Here is a 25,854-nt window from a genome sequence, read left to right as displayed (position 1 = left end):
GAATTCCTAACACTTGTTCTCTTCTATTTTAGTCTGTTATGAAGCAGGTGACCTCAGCACCAAGCAATGAGTCTTTTAACTTTCTGTATCCCTCACTTTCAGAAATGATCCTCAGTTATGTTGCCATGACTGAATTCATTCCAACTGTTTCATATTCATAATCATAAAGAGAATCTTTTTTTAATCTTTCAAGACTGCTCTCTCGTAGGATTACACTCTAAAATAAGTGTCTTTGATATTCATTTGCCTATCTTACTTTGAAGATTGCTTTCACATGTATTATTCTGGGGAAAAACTGTTTATCTGTTAATATTTTATGTATTCTTTCCGGGACTCTTGGTCTAAGAAGTAAGAGTTAAAAGAGTTATTAACACATCCAGAGAAATAGCAATTTAAATGTCTTCCACTGAAAAATCACTGGCCCAAAAAAAGGAAAATTACAGACTTCCTAATAACATATTTCATGAGCCAAATAAGGTCATCCTTATTTTAAATGCTATTTTAAATGTTTGGTCCAGAATAGTTCTGCATGAGAAGGTAATAAAATGTTGAGGAGGACAGCAAGTCTGAAATCAGCTCAGAGCTGCATCCCCCGTCCACTGTTGGTGGTCTGAAGCACAGAATTCAACTGCTCAAGATCTCAGCTTCTTCATTTATTAAAGATGAAAATAATGTCTATCCCTGTTTTATAAAGTTGAGGTCAGAATTAAATAAGACAGTATCAGCAGGACACTAGCTTACTGTCAGCCCCTTAGCACTCAATAAATACTACAGATGATGGTTACTGGTGACAATAATCTATTGATATTACTCAATGAGCAGCAGATGATCGAACCATCAAGAAGCAATACTGTTTTAACTGCTGCTGCTGTTTTTAAGTAGGCACATACTATTTACATCTAAGAATCCAAAATCTCAAAGCCTTTTTTCTAAACAGTTTACCTCTTCCTGTTTTTCTGGCAGACAGAGCATAATAGAAGTGAAAAATATCTTGGGGAATTTTTTTTTCCCAGGTGGTAAACTTTGCTAGAGAAAATTTTGCATTTTGGTACATTTCTCACAACATGCACATACTAGAGATACCTATATTTGATGACAAGTGGAAATTATTTCATAGAAATTGATAGTGCCTCAAAACGCTCAACTCCTAAGCTCAAGCCAAAACAGAAACTATACACACACACACACACACACACACACACACTCCATTAATACAAACCCCAGAAAAATCCTGATTCATGGTTAATCATTATCACTTTACCTAAATCTCAAACAATGTATTTGAGTTTCCTCCCTCCAAGGTGTCAGGGAATACATGAGAAGTCATTTTAAAAAGTAAACTTTGATCAAAATTCTGGGTTCATCTCACAGGCATCACCACTGGACTCTTGAGCTGTCTTCCCAGAGACTGTTCACATGTTACACTTTTGTATTTGTATCTGAAGCTATCTGTGTCCTAACTGTTTCAGCCATTTTCTCTGGTTTGGTTCTCAAAGAAAATAGAAACCAGTTGTAAATCTGGTGAAAACTAGTTTTATTTTTTACACAGTATATATACTAAGTTTGCTTCTCACCTTATCCTTTAGACCAGAAGTCATTAATTATTGGTATAAAAGAGGAATATTATGCAAAAATACTTGAAATTCAGAAGGTCCATTTAGAGTAAACATCATATACCTCCCTTGAGATTAACAAGACATTGTATTAAACTCAGAAGTAACTGAAATATTTCCCAAGTTCTTTCAGATGTAAAATGATGAGGGAAAAAAGTTCCAAAATGCTTATAAACTACTAGCAAGTATAGAAGTATAAACTAGAAGTTTATACTTACTTCTAAGTAAGTATAACTACGTAAGTTTGCTAAAAATAAGGTATTTAGTTTGCTAAAGTATTTTAACTATATTCAATGTATCTAAAAAAGAAACAATACTATTTGAATTAGTTTGCGTATCTATTATACAAACTAAACAGATTTACACAGCCTTCATGAGCATTTCTTGGATAACTTTTCTGAGCATTTCTTAAGTGGATATTTCTCAATCACTTTTTTTGACTGCAGAACCATTCTTATGTCTGTACAAGAGGAACACTGTATTGACTTATTAATTTTCCTTCTATAATATCTAACACTTGCCCAAAGGAAAATGGGTCATCAGCAAGTTTATTTCTATTCATGCTCTGATTTCTCAGCCAAATAAGTGATGGGTCTGCACTTTCAGGCCTGGGCTGAGACTATTTCTTCAGACAGCTTCCCATCTCTATGAGTTGCTGGTCATATCCTTATGACCAGCAAGTCCCTGAGGGCTCCAGAACAATGTCTGACACTGATTTTGGCTAGAGTCTCATTATTCCTTAGAAAAATAAACGGAGCTTATTCTATTGTATGGGTGGTTTACAAAAAACCGAGTTTTTTTTTTTTAATTCTTGATTACAACCAAAACACTTGTTAACCCAAAATAATCTAGAAAAAAATAATAAAAGTAAAATAAGTATTAATAAGTAAAAATAAGTATTAAGTATTCTTATAACTGTCCTATGAATTATTTAGGCTATGATCTTGCTCAATGCCTTTGTTTCTTCAAGAACTAATATACGGCCTAGCCCATGACTGATAATGTTTAATTATTTTGTTGTTGTTCAGTCGCTCAGCTGTGTCCTACTCTTTGTGATCCCATGGACAAAAAATATATATATATTATCTTACTCATCTAATTAATTAGTATATGTTACATATACACACATATTTACATCAGTTCAGTTGTTCAGTCGTGTCTGACTCTGTGACCCCATGGATCGCAGCACACCAGGTTTCCCTGTCATCACCAACTCCCAGAGCTTGCCCAAACTCAAGTCCATCAAGTTGGTGATGCCATCCAATCATCTCATCCTCTGTACCTATATATTATATAGACACAATACATATGTGATACATGAGGTACATGATGTGTATGTGCATCTATAGATACAATGCATATTTATAGAAACACTACACTGAACGTTTTACTAATGAGGCTATATTATCATGAATGGTATTTATAACAATCTATATGCCAGAAATACTAGAATACCAATGAAATACTAAAATGATAAACCAAGACACAATTGTAACACAGTCATAACTTTAAAATTATAGAACACAAATGCTAGTGTCTAAACAAGACGGTGGGTGTCTACGTGCGTGCCAAGTCACTTCAGTCATGTCCGACTCTATGCGACGCTATAGACCATACAGTCTGCCAGGCTCTTCTGTCCATGGGATTCTCCAGGCAAGAATACTAAAGTGGGTTGCTTTAGTATTCAAAAGTATGCAAGAGATCTTCCCGACCTAGGGATAGAACCCTTGTCTTTTACATCTACCTACACTGGCAGGTGGAGAAGGCGATGGCACCCCACTCCAGAACTCTTGCCTGGAAAATCCCATGGTCAGAGGAGCCTGGTAGGCTGCAGTCCATGGGGTCGCTGAGGGTCGGACACGACTGAGCAACTTCACTTTCACTTTTCACTTTCCTGCATTGGAGAAGGAAATGGCAACCCACTCCAGTGTTCTTGCCTGGAGAATCCCAGGGACGGGGGCGCCTGGTCGGCTGCCATCTACGGGGTCGCACAGAGTCGGACACGACTGAAGCGACTTAGCAGCAGCAGCAGCAGCAGCACTGGCAGGTGGGTTCTTTACTACTAGCATCACCTGGGAAGCCGACACTGCTTTTCAAACATAAGATGAGCACAGAAAAAGCAAGGAACAGAACCGCCAATCTTAACGATGGGTTTAATATTATACAAATCCAACACACTGGCTTAAATGAGGAAAATGAATAGTCTAATGTCACATATCAATATTGTGCTCTACAGCTTGTTCAAAGTACTCCATAATATCACCACATTTGAATGTCACAACCACACAGTGAGCTCAGTAAGAAAGATCATTTGAAAGCATTTTACTGATGAGGAAACGGAGACTGAAGTGTCAAACACTGCAAACATGGGCCCACAGCCAGCAAGAAAGCCTAGGTCACAACTGACCCTACACATATACTATAGAGCTGGTTACTGGAACCATCAAACAAGCTTCAGGAAAAATGACAAGTGTAAAGAACAACTAAGCATAATAACAATGAAATATAGAGTGTTAATCTATGGTAAGTAAGAGTGGCCATGAGTGTTAGAAGCACATATCAAGCATCTATCCAGAGAGACCAGGGTACAAAGAGCATCAAATCTTGAAAGAAGACACATGCAGTATTGATTCCGCAGACAAGTGGTTCTGACCCACTCTAGGGAAGTCTATGTGTTCAAAAGGTTTATTATAACAATGTTTTCTTCAAGAAGGTGGACACAGTACCAGGCTGATAGTTCACAGTGAGCCCCACCTCCAATTCTGTGAGACTATACATACTGGGAGTGTACACCTCAGTGAAACCGTGCGTTTAACGTCCTGGCACTGGCTATCATTTATACTTATAATCACATCATCAGCATCCTAAAAATGTACACAGTAACAAATTCATACTCTTCTAACATAAAATGTCCCAAACTAGAAGGTACTATCATCATATTATTTTATGAGAAGAAATAAAAGCTTTCCAATTTGGCCTCTGGTTGTTTTTTGTTTTTTGTTTTTTTTTAATTAAACTAATCTTTAAAGGCCTAAGGGTTCTGGGTTATTTCTTGGGAAGTCTGTCTGGCAAGAATCATCCTATTCATCCATCACATATTTTCCTAAATCTAGAGCAGACCTATTGGTGTTGTGCCAGAGAGGAGTACAAGCATAATAATATCAGATAAAAGTCTCTCTTTGTAAGGGAAGGCCAGAAAAATGCCTTCAGCATGAAGTCTAGGAGCTGCATGAAACTTCCTAGAATTTTTACCTCTGAGATCTCAAAGACAAGCTCTGTTGCTGCATACATCTTGTTTCTAGTCTAGTCAGGTAGGTTTTGCACAATTCTTACCCACTGCACAGGCTGTGCAGGAATATGCAACAGTAGTCTTTGAATATTTTTCCTTAGCTTAAATGTATTGCACTTTATCTTTCATTAGTTCAATCTTAATTTTTAAAAGAAAAAAACATCTCAAAGACAAACCAGTTAGCAGGCAACCATATATGTGTATGGCCAGTACATCATGCTGAAGCTGAAGCTGTAGTACTTTGGCCCCCTGATGGGAAGAGTCGACTCACTGGAAAAGACCCTGATGCTGGGAAAGATCAGGGAAGGCAGGAGGAGAAGAAGATGAAAGAGGATGAGATGGTTGGATGACATCACCAACTCAATGGACATGAGTTTGATCAAGCTCCAGGAGATGGTGAAGGAGAGGGAAGCCTGGCGTGCTGCAGTCCACGGAGTCGCAGAGTCAGACATGACTGAGTGACTGAACAACAAGTACATATATACACACCCAGTAAAAAAATATTGGGAATATAAATACATGAAGCATTCATAGTTAAATGTTCTACAGGAATTATTTTTAACGATGTCTCATTTAAAATGAAGCCACTGAAGTTTATGGTATCTGATGACACTCTAAGCCACCAGATATTGAATGACTCAGTGTGATACCCTGACCTCCTCAGCAGAGCATCTCAGACTTGGTGTCTGTACTACTGTACTGAGGCTGCCATAAAGCAAACTACCACAAAATGGGTGGCGCAGAACAGAAATCTACCACCTTACAGTTCTGAGGGTTAGAAGTTTAAGATCAAGATGTCAGCAGGGCCATGCTCCCTCTGGAGGCACTAGGGAGGAACTGTTCCAGGCCCCTCGCCTAGTTTCTGGTGGGTCCTTGATTTAAGCAGCACACAGCACTGTCCCTATGTTTGCGTCAGGGTCCAAATTTTCTCTTTCTATATGGATACCTGTGATAGACTACAGCCCACCTTCCTGCAGCTTGAACTAATTTAAACTGATTACAGCTGCAAAGACCTCATTATAAACTAAAGACACATTCTGAAGCAAAGGTGGTTAGAGCTTCAACACAGGGATTCTGGGAGTACACAAGTCAACCTATGCTTGATAAAAGCTTAAGATCAAAAGAAGAAAAAGAAAAAGAGATGGAGAAATTGGAAAACATAAACTAGATGAAATGGGAGCACTGAAACTGAAATACAGAAAGTGAAACAAATGAGATAAAAGAAAAAGATCATCATAATGATTATAGTAGACATACTTTAGAAGACTTGTGAATTTTTGCCTCACTAAAAACTTTGCCATTTTGATTCTACTTGTTTGACTCAGTATGAATAGAATGTTGGATTCCTATTTTAAAAAAAAATATATGCAACAAGCAACAGGTTTACTGTTAGCACAGGGTACTATAGTCAATATCTTATAATAACATTAAAAGGAAAATAATTTTTAAAATAATATATGTATATAATTGACCATCTTGTTGTATACCTGAAACTATACTTCAATAAAATATGTATCTTAAGAGAAAAAAATGGATAACCAACAAGAACCTACTATATAGCACAGTGAACTCTGCTCAATGTTATATGACAGCCTGGATACTAGGGGAGTTTAGAGGAGAATGGATACATGTATACATGGCTGCGGAGAAGGCAATGGCACCCCACTCCAGTACTTTTGCCTAGAAAATCCCACGGACGGAGGAGCCTGGTAGTCTGCAGTCCATGGAGTCGCTAGAGTCGGACACGATTGAGCGACTTCACTTTCACTTTTCACTTTCATGCATTGGAGAAGGAAATGGCAACCCACTCCAGTGTTCTTGCCTGGAGAATCCCAAGGACGGGAAGCCTGGTGGGCTGCCGTCTATGGGGTCGCACAGAGTCGGACACGACTGAAGCGACTTAGCAGCAGCAGCAGCATACATGGCTGAGTCCCTTCGCTGTTCACCTGAAACTATCACAACACTGTTAATTGGCTATACCCCAACACAAAATAAAAATATTTTTTAAAAGATTAATATTGTGTGATATATAATAAATATCCCACGTCTTGATGTATTTAAGGAAAGCATATATTCAGGATAAGAAAAAGCTAGAACAAGTATGTCTCAACTATTTTGTTTTTTTAGAGTTGATATAGCTACAATCCAGACATACGTATATTAGTTTATAAATACTCAATATTTTACTATATGTTACATATACATTAGTAAATCACAATCTAAATTTCCTACTAATGACACCATATACTGGAATGCATGGTAAGGCATACTGGTGATAGAGTCTGAGCACAACAGGACTATATAATTTGGTGTCTGAACCTGGACACTTTGAAAGTGACAGTGTAGTATTAACAAGCAGGAACCAAATGGGTCCTGGTCAAGCCCAACATGAGGATAAGTAAGAAAAAGAACTGGGCTGAACGAAAATGCTGGAAGGTTGATATCTTTTCCTTTATTAGTCTGTAGTAGAGAATGGGAAAGGCAGTGATTATTCTACTCACGTAGGAATACCTATAAGGAGAACACCTATAAGGAGAGAGAAATGTGAGGAAATGCACTAGATTTTCCACAGTATCAGAGCATAATATATATTTCTTTTGTGAATAAAATGAATGATATGCCTGAGAACAAAGTATGAGGTGGACAATATGAAAAGGAAATATTGTTAATCACATAAAGGGGATCTTTCTAGCCTCTCCTACATATATCAGAGTAGCAACACTTCTGAATTATTTCAGTTCAGTCGCTCAGTCTTGTCCAACTCTTTGCAACCCCATGGACTGCCAAATGCCAGGCCTCCCTGTCCATCACCAATTCCCGGAGTTCACTCAAACTCAAGTCCATTGAGTTGGTGATGCCATCCAACCATCTCATCTTCTGTCATCCCCTTCTCCTCCCACCTTCAATCTTTCCCAGCATCAGGGTCTTTTCGAATGAGTCAGCTCTTCCCATCAGGTGGCCAAAGTACTGGAGTTTCAGCTTCAACATCAGTCCTTCCAATGAATATTCAGGACTGAATTCCTTTAGGATGGACTAGTTGGATCTCCTTGCTGGCCAACGGTCTCTCAAGAGTCTTCTCCAACATCACAGTTCAAAAGCATCAATTCTTCGGGGCTCATTTTTCTTTATAGTCCAACTCTCACATCCATACAGTACTACTGGAAAAAACCACAGCTTTGACTAGACAAACCTTTGCTGGCAAAGTAATATCTCTACTTTTTAACATGCCATCTACGTTGGTTATAACTTTTCTTCCAAGAAGCAAGTGTCTTTTAATTTCATGGCTGGAGTCACCAATCTACAGTGATTTTGGAGCCCAAAAAATAAAGTCTATCACTGTTTCCACTGTTCCCCCATCTATTTGCCATGAAGTGATGGGACCAGATGCCATGATCTTAGTTTTCTGAATGTTGAATATTAAGCCAACTTTTCATTCTCCTCTTTCACTTTCATCAAGAGGCTCTTTAGTTCTTCTTCACTTTCTGTCATAAGGGTGGGGTCATCTGAATATCTGAAGTTATTGATATTTCTCCCGGCAATCCTGATTCCAGCTTGTGCTTCATCCAGCCCAGCATTTCGCATGATGTACTCTGCATAGAAGTGAAATAAGCAGGGTGACAATATACAGCCTTGACGTACTCCTTTCCCAATTTGGAAACAGTCTTGTTCCATGTCCAGTTCTAACTGTTGCTTCTTGACCTGCATAGATTTCTCAGGAGGCAGGTCAGGTGCTCTGGTATTCTCATCTCTTGAAGAACTTTCCACAATTTGCTGTGATCCACACAGTCAAAGGCTTTGGCATAGTCAATAAAGCAGAAATAGATATTCTTCTGGAACTCTCTTCCTTTTTCTATGATCCAAGATGTTGGCAATTTGACCTCTGGATCCTCTACCTTTTCTAAATCCAGCTTGAACATCTGGAAGTTCATGGTTCATGTACTGCTGAAGCCTGGCTTGAAGAATTTTGAGCATTACTTTACAAGCATGTGAGATGAGTGCAATTGTGCAGTAGTTTGAGCATTCTTTGGAATTGGAATGAAAACTGACCTTTTCCAGTCCTGTGGCCACTGCTGAGTTTTCCAAATTTGCTGGCATGTTGAGTGCAGCACTTTCACAGCATGGTCTTTTAGGATTTGAAATAACTCAACTGGAATTCCATCACCTCCATTAGCTTTGTTCGTAGTGATGCTTCATAAAGCCCACTGGACTTCCCATTCCCAGGATATCTGGTTCTAGGTGAATGATCACACCATCGTGATTACCTGTGTCATGAAGATCCTTTTTGTATAGATCTTCTGTGTATTGTTGCCACCTCTTCTTAATATCTTCTGCTTCTGTTAGTTAGGTCCATACCATTTCTGTCCTTTATTGTGCCCATCTTTGCATGAAAATTTCCCTTGGTAGCTCTAATTTTCTTGAAGATATCTCTAGTCGTTCCCATTTTAATGTATTCCTCTATTTCTCTGTCTTGATCTCTTGAGGAAGGCTTTCTTATCTCTCCTTGCTATTCTTTGGAACTCTGCATTCAAATGGGTGTATCTTTCCTTTTCTTCTTTGCCTTTCACTTCTCTTCTTTTCATAGCTATTTGTAAGGCCTCCTCCGACAACCATTTTGCCTTTCTGTATTTCTTTTTCTTGGGGATGGTCTTGATCCCTGCCTCATGTACAATGTCACAAACCTTCATCCATAGTTCTTCAGGCACTCAGTCTATCAGATCCAATTCCTTGAATCTGTTTGTCACTTCCACCATATAATCGTAAGGGATTTGATTTAGGTCATACCTGAATGGACTCATTGGAAAAGACCCTGATGCTGGGAGGGACTGGAGGCAGGAGGAGAAGGGGACAATAAACGATGAGATGGCTGGATGGCATCTGATGGACATGAGTTTGAGTAAACTCCAGGAGTTGGTGATGGACAGAAGGCCTGGCGTGCTGCGATTCATGGGGTTGCAAAGAGTTGGACACAACTGAGCGACTGAACTGAACTGAATGGTCTAATGGTTTTTCCCTACTTACTTCAATTTAAGTCTGAATTTAGCAATAAGGAGTTCATGATCTGAGCCACAGTCAGCTCCCGGTCTTGTTTTTGCTGACTGTACAGAATTTCTCCATCTTTGGCTGAAAAGAATATAGTCAATTGACCATCTGGTGATGACCATGTGTAGCGTCTTCTCTTATGTTGTTGGAAGTGGGTATTTGCTATGACCCGTGTGTTCTCTTGGCAAAACCCTGTTAACCTTTGCCCTGCTTCATTCTGTACTTCAAGGCCAGATTTGCCTGTTACTCCAGGTATCTCTTGACTTCCTGCTTTTGCATTCCAGTCCCCTATAATCTTTTTTGGGTGTTAGTTCTAGAAGGTCTTGTAGATCTTCATAAAACCATTCAATTTCAGCTTCTTCAGCATTACTGGTCAGGGCCTAGACTTGTATCACTGTGATACTGAATGGTTTGCCTTGGAAACAAACAGAGATTATTCTGTCGTTTTTGAGATGGTATCCAAGTACTGCATTTCAGACTCTTTTGGGGTCTTACCCCCATTTAAGCCAATCAACTAAAAAGGTAAACTATTTGTTTGTTTTTTTTTTAACAACAGAAATAAAAGAAGCAAAGAAATTTCTTTTGACTGAACAACAGAAAAAAAAAAAAAAGAATATCTTGGACCAGAGATCCTGGGTTTCCATTTTCACTTGTTTAATAGCATTCCCTCCTAACCAATGTAGACAGTGATCACTGGGATTACTGTTTCTATACTACACCACTTGGTGTTGCCATTCTTGTAAGTGCACTCTCCTAAAAGAGAACAAACAGCATGTAGCTATTCTCCATTTACAGAAAAAAGTAGATGAGCAGAAACACCTGGTATTCATTTCATAGTCATCAAGATATTTGTGTGCGTGATCAGCTCAGACCAGCACTATAAAATTTCAAAGCTCCATATAAGACAGAACACTATACAGTATACCTACAAATAGAACTGAGCAGTGCCATGACTTTGTCCCAGTAGTACTCGTACTGTTTCAGGGACTCTGTCAATTGCTCTCCCCTGAAAAACATGGAGTACTTTCAACCAAGAAGAATCTTCATTAACTTACTATGCCGCTTTCCCAGGTGAAACAAATACCCATAAGGAGAGTGTATGTCCATGCTAATTACACTTTGCCCACAGGCCACTTTGGCAACTGTCCAACATTTCTGGTATCTACAAAGCATTTTATTCAATGTGCACAACGACAGGAAAGATTGTCTCATTTCCGCTCCAGACTCAGCAGGAAAGAGCAGACACCAATATGCTTCTGTTAAAGACAAGTTTCACTACAAAATTTTCCTTCAGGAAATTGAGATCTCCAGGAACAGGAGAATTTTACCCTTGCACATGTGACTATAAGTTAAATAATTACACTTCCTGCTTCACCAAGCACTAAATTTAAGAGCTTAATTTCGAAAATATTTTGAACTAGCTAATTTACCCTTTTAATGGCATACTTATTATCAGGGATCAATGAATAAAACTCACTGGTGTGACAAAATGTTAGCAAAATGCAAACACCACCTAAGCATTGTGGGAGTGAGCCAAAAATAGACATCATTGGCAAGAGGAATACATATCAGGGGCCAATTTATTGTGCAGATTCCATCTAGATCAGTGCTTCTCAACCAGGAGTGACTGTGCACCCAAGAAGACATCTGACAATGTCTGGAGATGTTTCTTTATTACTCTGAGTTGGACAACTGCCACTAGCCTCTAACAGGTAGACCGAGGATGCTGCTAAGTACAAAGCACACGCCAGACCACTGTCACAAAGAACTATCTAGTCCAAAATATCAACAGCACCAAGCCTGAGAAACCCAGCCTTACAATGTATGGGAAAATTCATGGGTTTTTAAAATAAATTCCATGTGGCAATACTATTTTTCCTAGGTACATTTTAATAGACTTCAATAGTTATTTTCAGTGAAACTTCTTTGGTTTGATTTTTCTAACTTGTTAAAATTATAATTCTGAATTGTTCCAAAATACTATAAAATTATTATGAAATGCTAAGAAAAATAGTATAAAATTAAAACAAAATAGTCTAGCCTTTATCATACTGTCTGAATTTAGGAGAAATGAAGATTGGTAAGAAATATAAATGAATCAAAACTGAGCTGCATGTAATATCAAATGACAACTTCAAAAACCTCTTAATTTCCAGTTTTCACCTCATAACCAACTTGTTTTTTTTTAATAAAACATCACTTTTAACCCACCACATCATTAGGGCCAGAAACAGAACCATGCTTGTTGAAAGATAAAAGAATGACAAATGCTTTCAAAAATGTACCTAAATGAATATAAAGAGGAAATCTATTGCTATATCTTGAAAAATACTAGAATATCTTTTCTGTGATATACTTTACAGAGTAATTGCTTTAAGCAGTTTGAGGTTCTTGTTTCCATATTTTAAACAACAATTTTGGAGAATACATGCCTTTGATAAATTTCTATTATGTTTTACGTGGAGCAGATTTTCAATCTTCAATTCAGAATGTAAAGTATTCTGAAAAATCAGAGTAGGAAGAAAGTCATCAGGCCACAGCTTCCTCTAACACTGGCTTTATCACTTATGTCTTTATGATTCAGTTATCCTTTATACTTCTTCAAGTGCAAGTCCTTCAAAATATCTTTACCTTTTTATTCCAATGGTCTTGTCCTCTTAATCTACCACACTGGTATTCCACTAACCATAATTATGTAAAATAGCATTCTTGCTTCATTATTATAAAATACCACATATATTCAGAGTAGTTCTATACTAGCTATGTCCAGCTTCTTATCAGCACTTTATTATGTGCCACTGATCAATTCAGTTCACTCACTCAGTCATGTCTGACGCTTTGAGAACCCATGGACTGCAGCATGCCAGGCCTCCCTGTCCATCACCAACTCCCGGAGTTCACCCAAACTCACGTCCATAGAATCAGTGATGCCATCCAGCCATCTCATCCTCTGTCATCCCCTTCTCCTCCTGCCTTCAATCTTTCACAGCATCAGGGTCTTTTCAAATGAGTCAGCTCTTCGCATCAGGTGGCCAAAGTACTGGAGTTTCAGCTTCAACATCAGTCCTTCCAATGAACACCCAGAACTGATCTCTTTCAGGATGGACTGGTTGGATCTCCCTGCAGTCCAAGGGACTCTCAAGAGTCTTCTCCAACACCACAGTTCAAAAGCATCAATTCTTCGGCACTCAGCTTTCTTTATAGTGCCACTGATAACTATCTACAAAGACTTTAGAATAGTATGAGGAGTTCTAAGGGGTAGTATCTGAAGTTACATAGAAAACCCCAAGAAATCATGCTCTCACAGCTTTTTCCAGGACTCTGTGGCAAAACACTGGTGAGAAAACTTTCAGAAGCAGAAAGCCCAGATGATATTTACCTGACAGTTTGACAGCTGCAATCACCAAGTCAAAACAGAATCAGAGAAAACTCCTCCCTTAAACTATGATTTGCATTTACATGGTCTACGTAATGAGGATATACCACTGGTAATAGACTACCTTTAAAATCACCTCTCTGGGAAGATTCTGTTTATCCCATGTTTCAGAGACAAGAGGTCCTTTGAATTTTTTAAAAGGGGCTGGGGTAGGGGGGCAGGTCTCAAACATTGGATGGCGCATAAACCCAAGGATGAGCTTGTGTACACCTGTTCCATCAGGAAAGGAGTAAATATAGTGGTAGAGGGATAGGGAAAGAGGCAGATAAGACACAAAGGCACATTTCAACACAGTTGGGTACTGCCTCCATACTATTAAATATGAGTCCATGGCAGTTCCTTTGGATAGCCCGCCTATGGGTTAAAGGAGACTTAGTTATATGTGCTTCTAAAGACTTTCACTTACAGTGTATTTTCTGCGCCTTTTACACTCTTATTTCTCCCTGCCTACCCCACATCCCAAATTACTTTTTGAAAGACAGGGATTTCACAAAAAGGCTCACATAAGGAACTTGAAGCACAGGAAAAGACAGAGCCAACAGAATGAAAAATAATCATCTATTTTTCATTGTTTTTTATCACAACACATCTGCCTTTTCCTTTTTGCTTAATAAGCATTCTTTGTAACCTTCGGACTCCTTTCATATCCCTAAGTTTTATAAAGCACATATACATACATAATATAGCAGTTTGGCCCCCCCAAAAAAAGCACAGCAGTCTTATTTTAACTCAATCTTAGAACATCAACTTAAATAAATGGCCTCTGGTCAATAAACCTAAAACAGCATAATTATCATTAAAACAGATTCAATGTTAGGGTTGCTACTGCTGCTGCTAAGTCGCTTCAGTTGTGTCCGACTCTGCAACCCCATAGACGGCAGCCCACCAGGCTCCTCTGTCCCTGGGATTCTCCAGGCAAGAATAAAGGAGTGGGTTGCCATTTCCTTCTCCAGTGTTAGGATATTTCTAAATAATAAAGAGAGGTGATTACCAGAAGGATAAAAGGTGTTTGCTTGGATGTTACAGAAGGAAAGAAGATTGATTTGACATGCTGTAAGTTTCTTAAGTGCAAAAAAACCTTGTCGCTATTTACTCAAATGCACCTGAATATTGGGGGTTTCAATATTCACTCGCATAACAAATCACCAGTCACAGGCATAAGTTTCTGCAAAAATTTCCTGGTCAGTAATGTGTTAAGTCAGGCAAGTTCCACTTTCATTCAAAATATAAGTTTACAGTGAAAAAAATTGTGCTCATAAATTACTATATTGTGGACTTCCTGTCACATTCTTTTCATATTAGTATTTTTTGATACAATATTTTGCTATGCCAAAAACACAGAAAACTCTATGATTAATATGTATATGTGAACATCTTCTAACCCAGAAACCATCATAACATAAACAAACGTGGGCTCTCATATGCAAACATCTTAGGAAAGAATATGCACGCAGCATTATCAAAATATTTTTAAGGGTAAGAATCACAAAACTATCAAAATGAAAACTGTTGAACTTGAATGCTGGAAACTCTGATTCATTATAGTCTTCCCTGGAACTAAGTGCCTTTCTAACCAGTTTCTAGTACTTCATTTGCCCTAAGGTGTCGTTTTTAATTTGTTCTGAGGTGTTTCTACACTAGATCTGCCACATCTAAGTCAAACTTATCAAAGTAAGCTGCCAGCTAGTTACTCGTACAAGTTGTCCATAATGCCATGATTTTAAACATGAAAATTCATAAGCATCACCTGGCAGGGCTGTTAAAAAGCAGGTTCCTGGGCCCACCTTAGATTCTGAGTAAATTCATGACCGATGCAGATGGTCTGTGGAGCACACTGACATATGCTATCTTCTTCAATACAGGCTACAGTAACGTGGAATCACACAACAGAAAATTCTACAAGAATCAGACTTTCTCTAATTTCCATACAACAGTAACTTTTTATTTTGTTTTATTTTGGGGTTTTGTTTGTTTGTTTGTTCTTAAGTTTTACTGCAGTATAGTTGCTTTACAATGCTGTGTTGGTTTCTGCTGCTGCTACCGCTGCTAAGTCACTTCAGTCATGTCCAACTCTGTGCGACCCCATAGACAGCAGCCCACCAGGCTCCCCCGTCCCTGGGATTCTCCAGGCAAGAACACTGGAGTGGGCTGCCATTTCCTTCTCCAATGCATGAAAGTGAAAAGTGAAAGGGAAGTCGCTCAGTCGTGTCTGACTCTAGCGACCCCATGGACTGCAGCCTACCAGGCTCCTCCGTCCATGGGATTTGGTTTCTACTATACAGCAAAGTGAATCAGCTATATGTATAAATATATCCCCTCTTTTCTGAAAGGCATAAGTTTATTAAAACAAAGACTAGAATAAAACTTTAAAGGATATTTTTAAAAGGACTCCAACTTCATCATATCTTCTCCTAACTTTTATTTTCATTGAGAAATTGTGCAAGGTTAAGTTTACATTTTTCTAGGTTCTGGCTTAAGACAAGAACCAGGTAATCCCATCTTCATTTCTGATTCTACCTCTAGAACTTCAGCATCACTAAACAGATGTTGAAACACACCACTTTAAATATAAGTTTTAAAACCAGTTTATCTATAAATAAAACTTTGCTTCTGACTGTCAAATGAAAAATCATGGATGGAGCATAAAACCAAGAAAGAGCTTGTATACACCTGTTCCATCAGGGAAGGAAGAAATATAGTGGCAGAGAAATAGCAAAAGAGAGGCAGATGGACACAAAAGCACATTTCAACACAGTTGGAGACTGCCTCCATACCACTGAATATGACGCTTGTCAGTCCTAAGCAGCTCACTCGGAGGAAGGGCGGCTCAGATGGAATCAGATCACGTGTGCATGCTGCTGCTGCTGCTGCTGCTGCTCCTGCTAAGTCGCTTCAGTCATGTCCGACTCTGTGCGACCCCATAGATGGCAGCCCACCAGGCTCCCGTGTCCCTCAGATTCTCCGGGCCAGAACACTGGAGTGGGTTCACATGTGCAAAGGTGTGCCTTAAATGAAATCTAATTTAAAAATTGAGGACGGTCAGGGAAAAGAAAGAATACTGCAGCGACTTTCATTTCTGGGCCATCTAAGGTCAACAGAATAACTTCTCAGATTAAAATAAAATTTTTATTTAATTTTAAGCAGCAAAGGTTCTGTTTTTCTTGTTCATATAGTCTTTAACCATATTTTCCCTACCTATTGTTTCATGTAGCTCTAAGAAACAGCCCTAACTAACCCCTAGCCAAAGCTGCTCACTACGAAGATAATACTTTACTTTCAGATGTGACATTTAAAAGGCAATGACATCTGGTTCTAAATTTCTAGCCATACTTTTGGCCAAATTGCAAATATATTAAATTACATTAAAATATTCATGTATGAAGGTCGTCTCGGCAAGATATTTTAAATGATATGCACATAAAATGTAATAATTGATATTTCATTGCAATAATTAACTATAATGGTTACCAAGGTGTTGGACAATTTCATTGGTAAGATTTCAGCTGATTTCTTAAAATCAATGGCCTTTGTAATGTGCTGAATTGAACATCCTTTTCAAGAAATCTTTCTTCAAACTACATAGAAATAGCTACAATTTTTACTATGTAAAATTCATGAAGTTTTAAGAATTTGTCAACAAGGTATTTTTTGTGAGCTTATCCTGAAAGTCATTTAAAAGAGATTACCATTCTGGGAAGTTTAGCAAGAGTTTGTCTAGCACTGTTAAGACTGGTATTGTTCTTGACCTGACATCCCAACTATTAGCTGAAAGAAGCAACATCTTTATAAAAAGATCTAGTGTAATTCAGTTCATTTTAAGTAATCCACTAAAGAACAGTAAGAATCCTTTAAGACATTCTTAAAACATATAATTCTGACTTTTTAGGAAGCTAATTTCTCAGCAGTCTGGAAAATTCATATAAAAATCCTTGAGACAACTGTTCAGGAATAAGTGTATAGAGAAAGATATTACTCAGAAGGACTGCAAGAAAAGACAGAAAATAAAGAGCAGCTAATCTTATTCTGCCAGTCTACTGATATAATTTAATATGCCTCAGTTTTGTTAGGTAAAATCATATATATAACTTAAGGACATCTTTGGTAACAAACTGTCAGAAAAATCTCTAATTGAACCAACAGAAAGCAAAAATATTCTTGTCCAATAAAGCTTTTTAATATACATGTCAACTTTAGAGTGCACAGATGCATACGGAGTAAGTGAATTCTACAAAATGAAAAAGTTCTTGAATTTTCATTACTTACTAAGTGAACATTTGAACCAAAGATAAATAGCACATTGCATTCTTTGGAAAAAAAAAAATTGCCTTTTGCAAGAATCATTTTCATTCTGGATGTTATTCAACACAGTGAAAACGATTATACTTTTATACTTCAGCAGACACTGAAATCTGAGAAATAGGTAGACATTTTTATATAGCCTCAGCCTCAGAGACCAACTACACCTAATACATATAATTTTTTAAAGACAAGGTAAGGAAGGGGGAAAGGAAAAAAACCTCACCTACCTCAGGAATGTTTAAGATGTTTTCATCTTGATTCTGGGACATAAAATCTTTGTAAAGTAACAATTTTGTGTCCCTCTGTTTTTGAATATATCCAAATAATTCCATAATCCATCAAAAGGGAGTACTAGTTATCTTCACATGAGTCCTGACTTATTGAAATGGTCCTAAGAAGGGTATGCAGCCCATATAACTTCATTACAGTACCAAAATATTTGCTTTACTGATAGCAAATGTTTAGACCTATGGCAAATGGTAAATGTTCTAAAGAAAACACATTAAAAGTCAAATAAATTTGCTTGTGAAGAACATAAAATGCCGGTAAGGAACTACAGCATGTAACAATGTGAAACTGGCAGCTCCTTCCAAACCAAAGTATTACGAAGACTTTGAGAAAAAATGCCATTTCTATCTAATAGCCAATATAAAAGATAAGCATTAAAGTAGGACATATCACTTAAAAAAATCTTTTAATGTGAAAACCTTCAATTTTGGGAATTTTGTTTCTTTTTATGCCACTTTAAACTGAAAACATTTAGTTACCTTAAATAGCTAAATCAATTTAACTAGAGTTATTCAGATTACACTCTGCAAATCCAGCTCAGGTAAAGTACAGAAACGAAGGGTGTTTAGACACTTTGATAACAGTCTGAAAAAGTAATGTTATGACTACCGAATATAGTTATTTAAAAACAAAGATTCATACCTCTCTAAATCTTATTTTTCTACTGATTTTCATTGTATGCTAGAAAAATACACATTTGCAATGAATACGAAATTTACAAAAAATAAACAAACTGTGTTCCTTTAGCAAAGTTAGTGTGAAAAGCACTGAATTAGACAGACAATTACTTTGGCCAGAATCTCGTCATGTTAGCAAATTAATTAGTGTTAAAGGTATAACAAGACAAATCCTGAATAAATTAGACAATCAGCAGTACTTCTAAAACAAAGTCAGTAGGCATACATGGTACAGAGCAAAGGCACACCTACATGCAAGATAAGAGGGGCCTTTTTTTTTCCAGGTAAACTTATTGAGTACCCAGTACTTAGGTACTGTGAAGAAGTATCTTATAATACTTTCATTGAAAAGCAGAAGCCACAGCTATTCACCTGAATCTAGTCAGTGAAGAGGAGAAATCACGTATGGATGCTTTCAGTTACATATGAACATTCCTGCATTAATACTCTGTAACTGGGGCATTAGTTAGAAAACATGACCATACCATAAATACATATAAGCAAAACTAGATGCTGATTAAATTTACAGAATCACCTAGTTTATTCAGGCAGGGAAAGGCACACAATTTAGGGAGAGATCTAAGATTTCATAATGCCAACACACTCCAGTACTCTTGCCTGGAAAATCCCATGGACGGAGGTGGCTGGTAGGCTGCAGTCCATGGGGGTCACTAAGAGTCGGGCACAACTGAGCAACTTCACTTTCACTTTTCACTTTCATGCATTGGAGAAGGAAATGGCAACCCATTCCAGTATTCTTGCCTGGAGAATCCCAGGGACAGAGGAGCCTAATGGGCTGCCGTCTATGGGGTCGCACAGAGTCAGACAGGACTGAAGCGACTTAGCAGTAGCAGCAGCAGCAACCTTAATTTACAACTAACTTGATCCTTTACATTACAAAAGAACTCTTATAGTTTTTTCACACATTTATTAACAATAATTGTGCAAACTGGCTTAAACCACAGTACAGAGAACGCTTTGTAGAGGGTGAAAAGTTCAGCTAACTAACTACACTAGTAATGAGCAGTTAATGAGCTTTTGGGATTTGCTTTCCTGACTCCTGATGGGATGGATCAGCACCAATGTGGCAAAGCACAGATCGCCTGAGGCAAAAATGATGACAGTTATCTGAGTGCTTCTTCAAAGTTTGTGAACATCTTAAGTGGAAAGGAGTAAGTTTCCCCATTTTCTAGTTGTTAGTGTTTATATGATGGTTGTCTAATAATAAAACTCAAGGGAGGAAGAATTCTGAGACAGCTCGCGTGCATCATCCACACTCCTGGTGCAGGGGTGGAACCTGGGATCAAGAAGGGCTGTCACTCCCATGATTGTTATATGGCTAAAGTGAAGGAATTCTATAGATATAATCAAGAGTGCAAATGGTCTAACTTAACTAATTGAAGGTCCTTTAAAGAGGGATTGGGACCCCTTTCTGATTAGAGATCTTACTGCTGGCCTTGGCCTTGAAAGAGTAAACTGCCATGTTGTGAGAAGACCTCTGAGAGGTCCCTGTGGAAAGGAAGTGAGTGGCCTCCAAGAGCTGAAAACAAACAGGAAGTGGGGAAGTAGTCCCACAACCACAAGCAAGCATCCACAACCACAAAAGCCTGAAAAAAGAGCAGAGAGTAGCCCTGGAAAGGAATGCAAGCCAGTCAACACCTTATTGCAACCATGTGCGACTTTGAGGAAAGGAACAAGCAAAGCCATGGCTAGACTCATCACCATGGAAACTGAGAAAAGAAATGCCCATTGTTTGAAACCACTGAATTTGTGGTATTCACGACATAGAAGACATCAAACTAAAATAAACACGAGTCTAGATTACTTAATTCTAAACAAAGGATTCATTTTCTCTCTCAATCTCCACATAAAATGCCTTTACAAAGATTCTATTGGTTTGTTTCATTCACTATACTTTAAACGAGTGGTCATGGTCAGTATTCAATCCCCTTTGTATAGTCTGATTCACATCTTTCTTGCATAAATCATGAGGATTTAACTGTTTCTCTAACTTCTCTCATTTAGGAATTTCCTTACTATGCTGCTGCTGCTAAGTCACTTCAGTCATGTCCGACTCTGTGCAACCCCACAGACAGCAGCCCACCAGGCTCCCCCGTCCCTGGGATTCTCCAGGCAAGAACACTGGAGTGGGTTGCCATTTCCTTCTCCAATGCATGAAAGTGAAAGTGAAGTTGCTCAGTCATGTCCGACTCTTCACGACTCCATGGAGTGTAGCCCACCAAGCCCCTTCGTCCATGGGATTTTCCAGGCAAGAGTACTGGAGTGGGTTGCCATTTCCTTCTCCATTCCTTACTATGAGGAAAGCTGGTCAACTGGGCACAACGAAAGGCCATACTTCATGTGATTCTACACACATACCTTTTTGAAACTTTAAGATGTATAATGAGCCCTAATATTAATTCTCCTTGAAAAATTAGATATTTTAAACAGTACAATTGAGTTCTACTCTTTTAAAAACACTCATAATATTCATTTATTCCATGGGTAATGTATGATAACGTGGTTTTTGCTCATTTTAAAGAAAATGAGAGCACTATTCTATGTTACACACAATTATTACTGATATTTAAAGTTACCATTTTCAGACAATTTGCAACCATTACTAGAAATATATTATCAAATGAGAACATCTAGGGTGTATTTCACAGAACCAAAACCTCATATGTCAATAGGCCACTAACATTATTTCTCTGCACACAAGAATGCAAGGTCACTGGCCTCCTTATATATTTATTTGTGGGCCCTTCAATCAAATAAAGAAAGGAGTCTGAGACCATATCACACTTAAGTACAAGTGGGGATAGCACAGAGTTAAAGAAAAAGGAGGAAAACATCGAATTTTACCACTTTTGCTATCAGAAAGATTATTAGAGAGATACTAAAATGTGGGGGCTGGAGGTGAGAACTCTTCAGAAGCATCCTTACGGGCCGTGGAATACTTGGGTACCAAGAAACTTCTCATTTATGCTCAACAGACACGTGAATGCAAATGCATGACAACTAAGACCAACTTGTTCAGAAATGACTGGACGGTGAGTAATTATAGAAAGGGCTAAAGCCAGGAATTCTTCCTTACAAGATACTGGTGGAGGCAAAAAGGAACTCAAGTCACCTGACTCCACTAAATTCCCTTGCTTCTAGTCAAATTATATTTTCCAGTGCTTTTTTTGTGCCATACTTCATATGAATTAGCATTCTTAATTCTCACAACAACCTTATGAAGTTTTAGCAATGAAAGAGTTAACTTGTTCAAATGGTAGAGCTGATCTCTGAACCCACACTATTGGCCAACCAGGCAAATTCCAGGAGGGAATTAAGCCCTAATATTCAAAAGCATCCATTATTAACTTCACCCTGTACCTTTGGAATGGTCACTAAATAAACACAATCATTATCTGTTCTGTGGTTCAGATGAGGAAACCTGGTTAGGAAGGCTACAACCACACCACAAATGATCACTTTCTAGAATTCAGAAGTACTTAATAGTCACCTCAAAAAACACAGCTTCAATGGCACTCAGCATAGAACCAACATCTAATATTTATAAACTATGTATATATGTGTGTTTATACACATTTATAGTTTTATATATAGATGCATTTCTTTGTAAAGATTAAAATGCAATACAGAAAAATACAGAAGAAATATAAAAATGAAATTGAAGAAACATAAAAATGAAATTGAAAAACAGACTCTGAGCAACCTTCTGAACTCAGGTTTTAGATCCTTGTGTTTATTATAAAAGCAGAAAATCCCAGGAGCCAACCTACATCACTTATAGGGGGAAAAAAAACAGAGGTGTAGGACCAAATCCAAAGTTTGCAACCTTCAAATCGCCCCTGTCAGGATCATTTACACCCAGGGTCTCAGCTGGCTTTTACACACCACACAGACAGGTTGCGTCACCTCTGATAATTTAAGGAGATAAATGACCTCATCTAATTATCATGCATGGTTTGCTCTGTGATGAGTTACCATTCCCCTATGTTTATTTATTACCATCAAGTATTACTATAAATTTTAAACAATTACTCACTAGCAGATCTTAACAGCATGGATGAACCCCCTGGGAACTGAGCTACACAGGCACAATAAAATTTCACCTCATGAAAATTAATTCTGGTTTCTACATTTACATCGACAGGAAAATCAGGTGTTTTGAGAGACAACCAAGCATTCTACATGTTTATTTTAGAGCAATCTGCACACCCCTCATTGTGCCCATCCTCCTGAGGCTTCACATGGCCCATTTGTTTATCTCTCCTAACATTTTCACAGATGCAAATTTAAGTCAATTCTAATGTAATGTAATGGCAAAGAAGGGTTGGTATTTTTAAAGTGACAGACATAATAAGAATTTTACACATTCCTTTCTGTAGCAAATGTCAAAATGACTGCCATAAGAAGGCAGGTTCCTGGCATGGAACACTTACTGTTTCAATGGTTATCCTCAAGTCGTGCTCATTTGTCGTTGGTATTAAAACAGTTTCATCTAAAATATCTCTTCCCTCCATAAATCGATCAAAAACGTGCAGCAGAAATTTAAGTGTTTTATTTCTACCAAAATGGGAAAAGTATTTGTGAAAGGCTAGGCTCCATTTATATTGTAAAGTGAAGGGGTGGGGTTCAATGAGTTTAACTAATCATCAGTGGGATGAGTCAGAAGAAAAAAATTGGCCTTTTTCAGTACGCTCTTGGCAGATTTTTTTTTTTCTGACTTCTGTGTTGGTTGCTAAAAATGCAACTGGTCTCAATTTTACTATTCTGTGCTCGTTCAGTTTTCAGGGTTGTCTGGAATCATTTCTATAAACATCATAGACAGACTGCTTTATTCACTTTCAAATATTCTGTCTTGAAACTGATAACTCCCATCTTTGACAATGAGAGGTTATCAGGGGCAAAATTATGACGATTAAAAATAGACTCAACCTCCTGTGGCACAGAACTCATACAACAGGTGCTGGCTGAAATGCCAAGATGAAGCACATCAAATCCCTTGCGGTCCTGCTTTCTTTCGGTCCCTTTTAAGATACAGGTTGTGTCCTGAACCTAGAGACAAAACACTTCCCTCACTGGAATCCACTGCATCTCTTTTCATTTCCTCTTTATCATTTAAGGCTACACAACTTGTAAGAAGAGACATTTTTAAGGCCAGCTAAGCATCCCTTTTCTCATTCATTTTAGTTTTTTCTGTTGGCCCAAATGATGTATTAGTACAATAATCTAACTCACTAACCCTTAGGCATCGATTCATGACCTCTTGAAGGCAGAAAAAATAATATGTGGTACAAATAATAAAGCCTGGCTCTAAAATGGTCCTTCAAGGTTCCCAACGCATCCTCTCATGTGATCCCCATAATGGAATACCGTGATTCAAGATTAGCTTAATATTACCCTTGATCTGCAGATAGAGGAACTGGACTTATTGTTAATTCTGCTCTACTTTACACTGATTCCTTTTCCCCCTTGGCCTCCTTGTTAGAATATGCAGCCAGCCACAACTTGAACAGGTAAGATAATGGATGCAAAGACATCCAGGGTACTGCCAGGGAAAGGCAGCAAAGTATAGCAGGTAAGCGTAGGACTCTAAAATCAAGCTGCTTGGGGTCAAACTTGATTCCTAAAAAAACTCAGAAAACTCCTTCATACTCAAAACTTAACATTTCTCACCTATAAAATAGGGATAATACTTATTTTAGGGAAGGGACTTAAAGGTTAGATGGATTAAAAAATAAGCAGAGTATTAATTCACAGTGCCTGGCATTCGAGAGCTCAAAAATTAAATTATAGAAAGCAATATCACAATAACTGAAAGATAGCTGTGAGTAATTTTTAGTGTCCAGACATTCTGCAGGTAGAGACATCAAAATTAGTTCCCGCAAACTATGACTACCTATGGAAGAGAAAAAAAAGTAAAGTCACAAAATGGCAATAAATATCCACCCTGATTCTCCTCTTCTCTTGTTAGAGACCACAAGGGTAGTTTCTTCACATTGCCGTGGGACCAATGAGATCAAGACTGATTCTTAGATCTGCCAGCATTTGTAATCCTAACCATTCATTCAGTCATCTGGGAAATTCAGAAAACTGCTGAGATAGCAGTTGCCAGTGATTTTCAGACCTTCAAGAGACCTGAGATGCCTCTGTATGAGTTGACCAGGGACATGCTCTGCTGGAATATTCTGTCAGTGGTTTGCTGTTATCAAATGCGCTTTTTTTTTAAACAATCTTGTTTCAATTCAAATTTCTGCCCTCTGCTAAAGAATGGACATGGGGTTGGGAGGTGCAGGGAAGCACAGGCAGAGCAAGGCTGTAAACCAGCTGTAAACTGTTCCTATCTGCCAAAAAATTTACAAGTGAATAATGGTAAATTGCCCCAAACAAGAACTATTTGTTTTGTTTGTTTGTTTACTCTTCCTTGATATTTCTGAAACATCTTTCTATCTAAGCATATACACTTATTAAAACCAATGACATTTTGCAAAACTACATGGATCTTCAGGATGATAATCTCTACTTTAAAAAGAAAAGAAAAAGAAACAAACATTGCTGTGTCCAAAGGAAACACAGTGACATACTAGAGTCTTGTTACTACCAAGAAAAGATAAACTCTGGCCTGTATATCTCAAAATGTGAACATTACTAATGTCCATTTATTACATTTCTGAATGTCATGTCTTCTTGAGAATGGAATACATAATTTGGAACAATCCTCCAAAAACATCTCCAGTATATTAAAAGTGCATCTATCCTATATTCCAACCATCTGTTTTAATTCTCAGGGCTGTTTCATATTTCAAAAGTTACTTTGTAAGACATTGTTTTTAGTCTTGATCCCTTTCTCACCTGCCTTGGTCAGAACATTCACCCATCAATCATGGCCTCTCTCATCCCTTTCATCTCTCTGCCATTTGGTTTCCTCTGATATGCTTAAATTTCCCTCTGGTAACACTTATTTAGTTGTCTCTACAACCTCTCCCTCCCAGCAGATGCCTTTTTATAAGAACTGCCTCTTCCTCTATCCATGGTACTAGCAATTGGCCTGTTGCAATGCAATACCTCCTAACGAGATTTGACCAGGATGGGAGAAGTGACCCAAGCTCAGGCAATCAAAACCTTTTTAAATCCCATCTCCTGATCTCAAATTAATGGGCTATTGATGACTATCTGACTCATATTCAGATTACCAAC

At 38.0% G+C, this 25,854-nt stretch overlaps 1 protein-coding gene across 12 annotated transcripts in view; it reads right to left on the bottom strand.

Annotated features, from left to right (window-relative positions):
- Nucleotides 1-25,854, bottom strand: part of CACNA2D1 (calcium voltage-gated channel auxiliary subunit alpha2delta 1) — a 521,990-nt gene that overhangs the window by 486,381 nt on the left and 9,755 nt on the right. The gene's annotated exons all lie outside the window — the stretch shown is intronic.

The sequence above is a fragment of the Bos javanicus genome, chromosome 4, assembly GCF_032452875.1.
Source record: "Bos javanicus breed banteng chromosome 4, ARS-OSU_banteng_1.0, whole genome shotgun sequence".
Lineage (NCBI taxonomy): Eukaryota > Metazoa > Chordata > Mammalia > Artiodactyla > Bovidae > Bos > Bos javanicus.
This window is presented reverse-complemented; position numbering and strand designations above follow the sequence as displayed.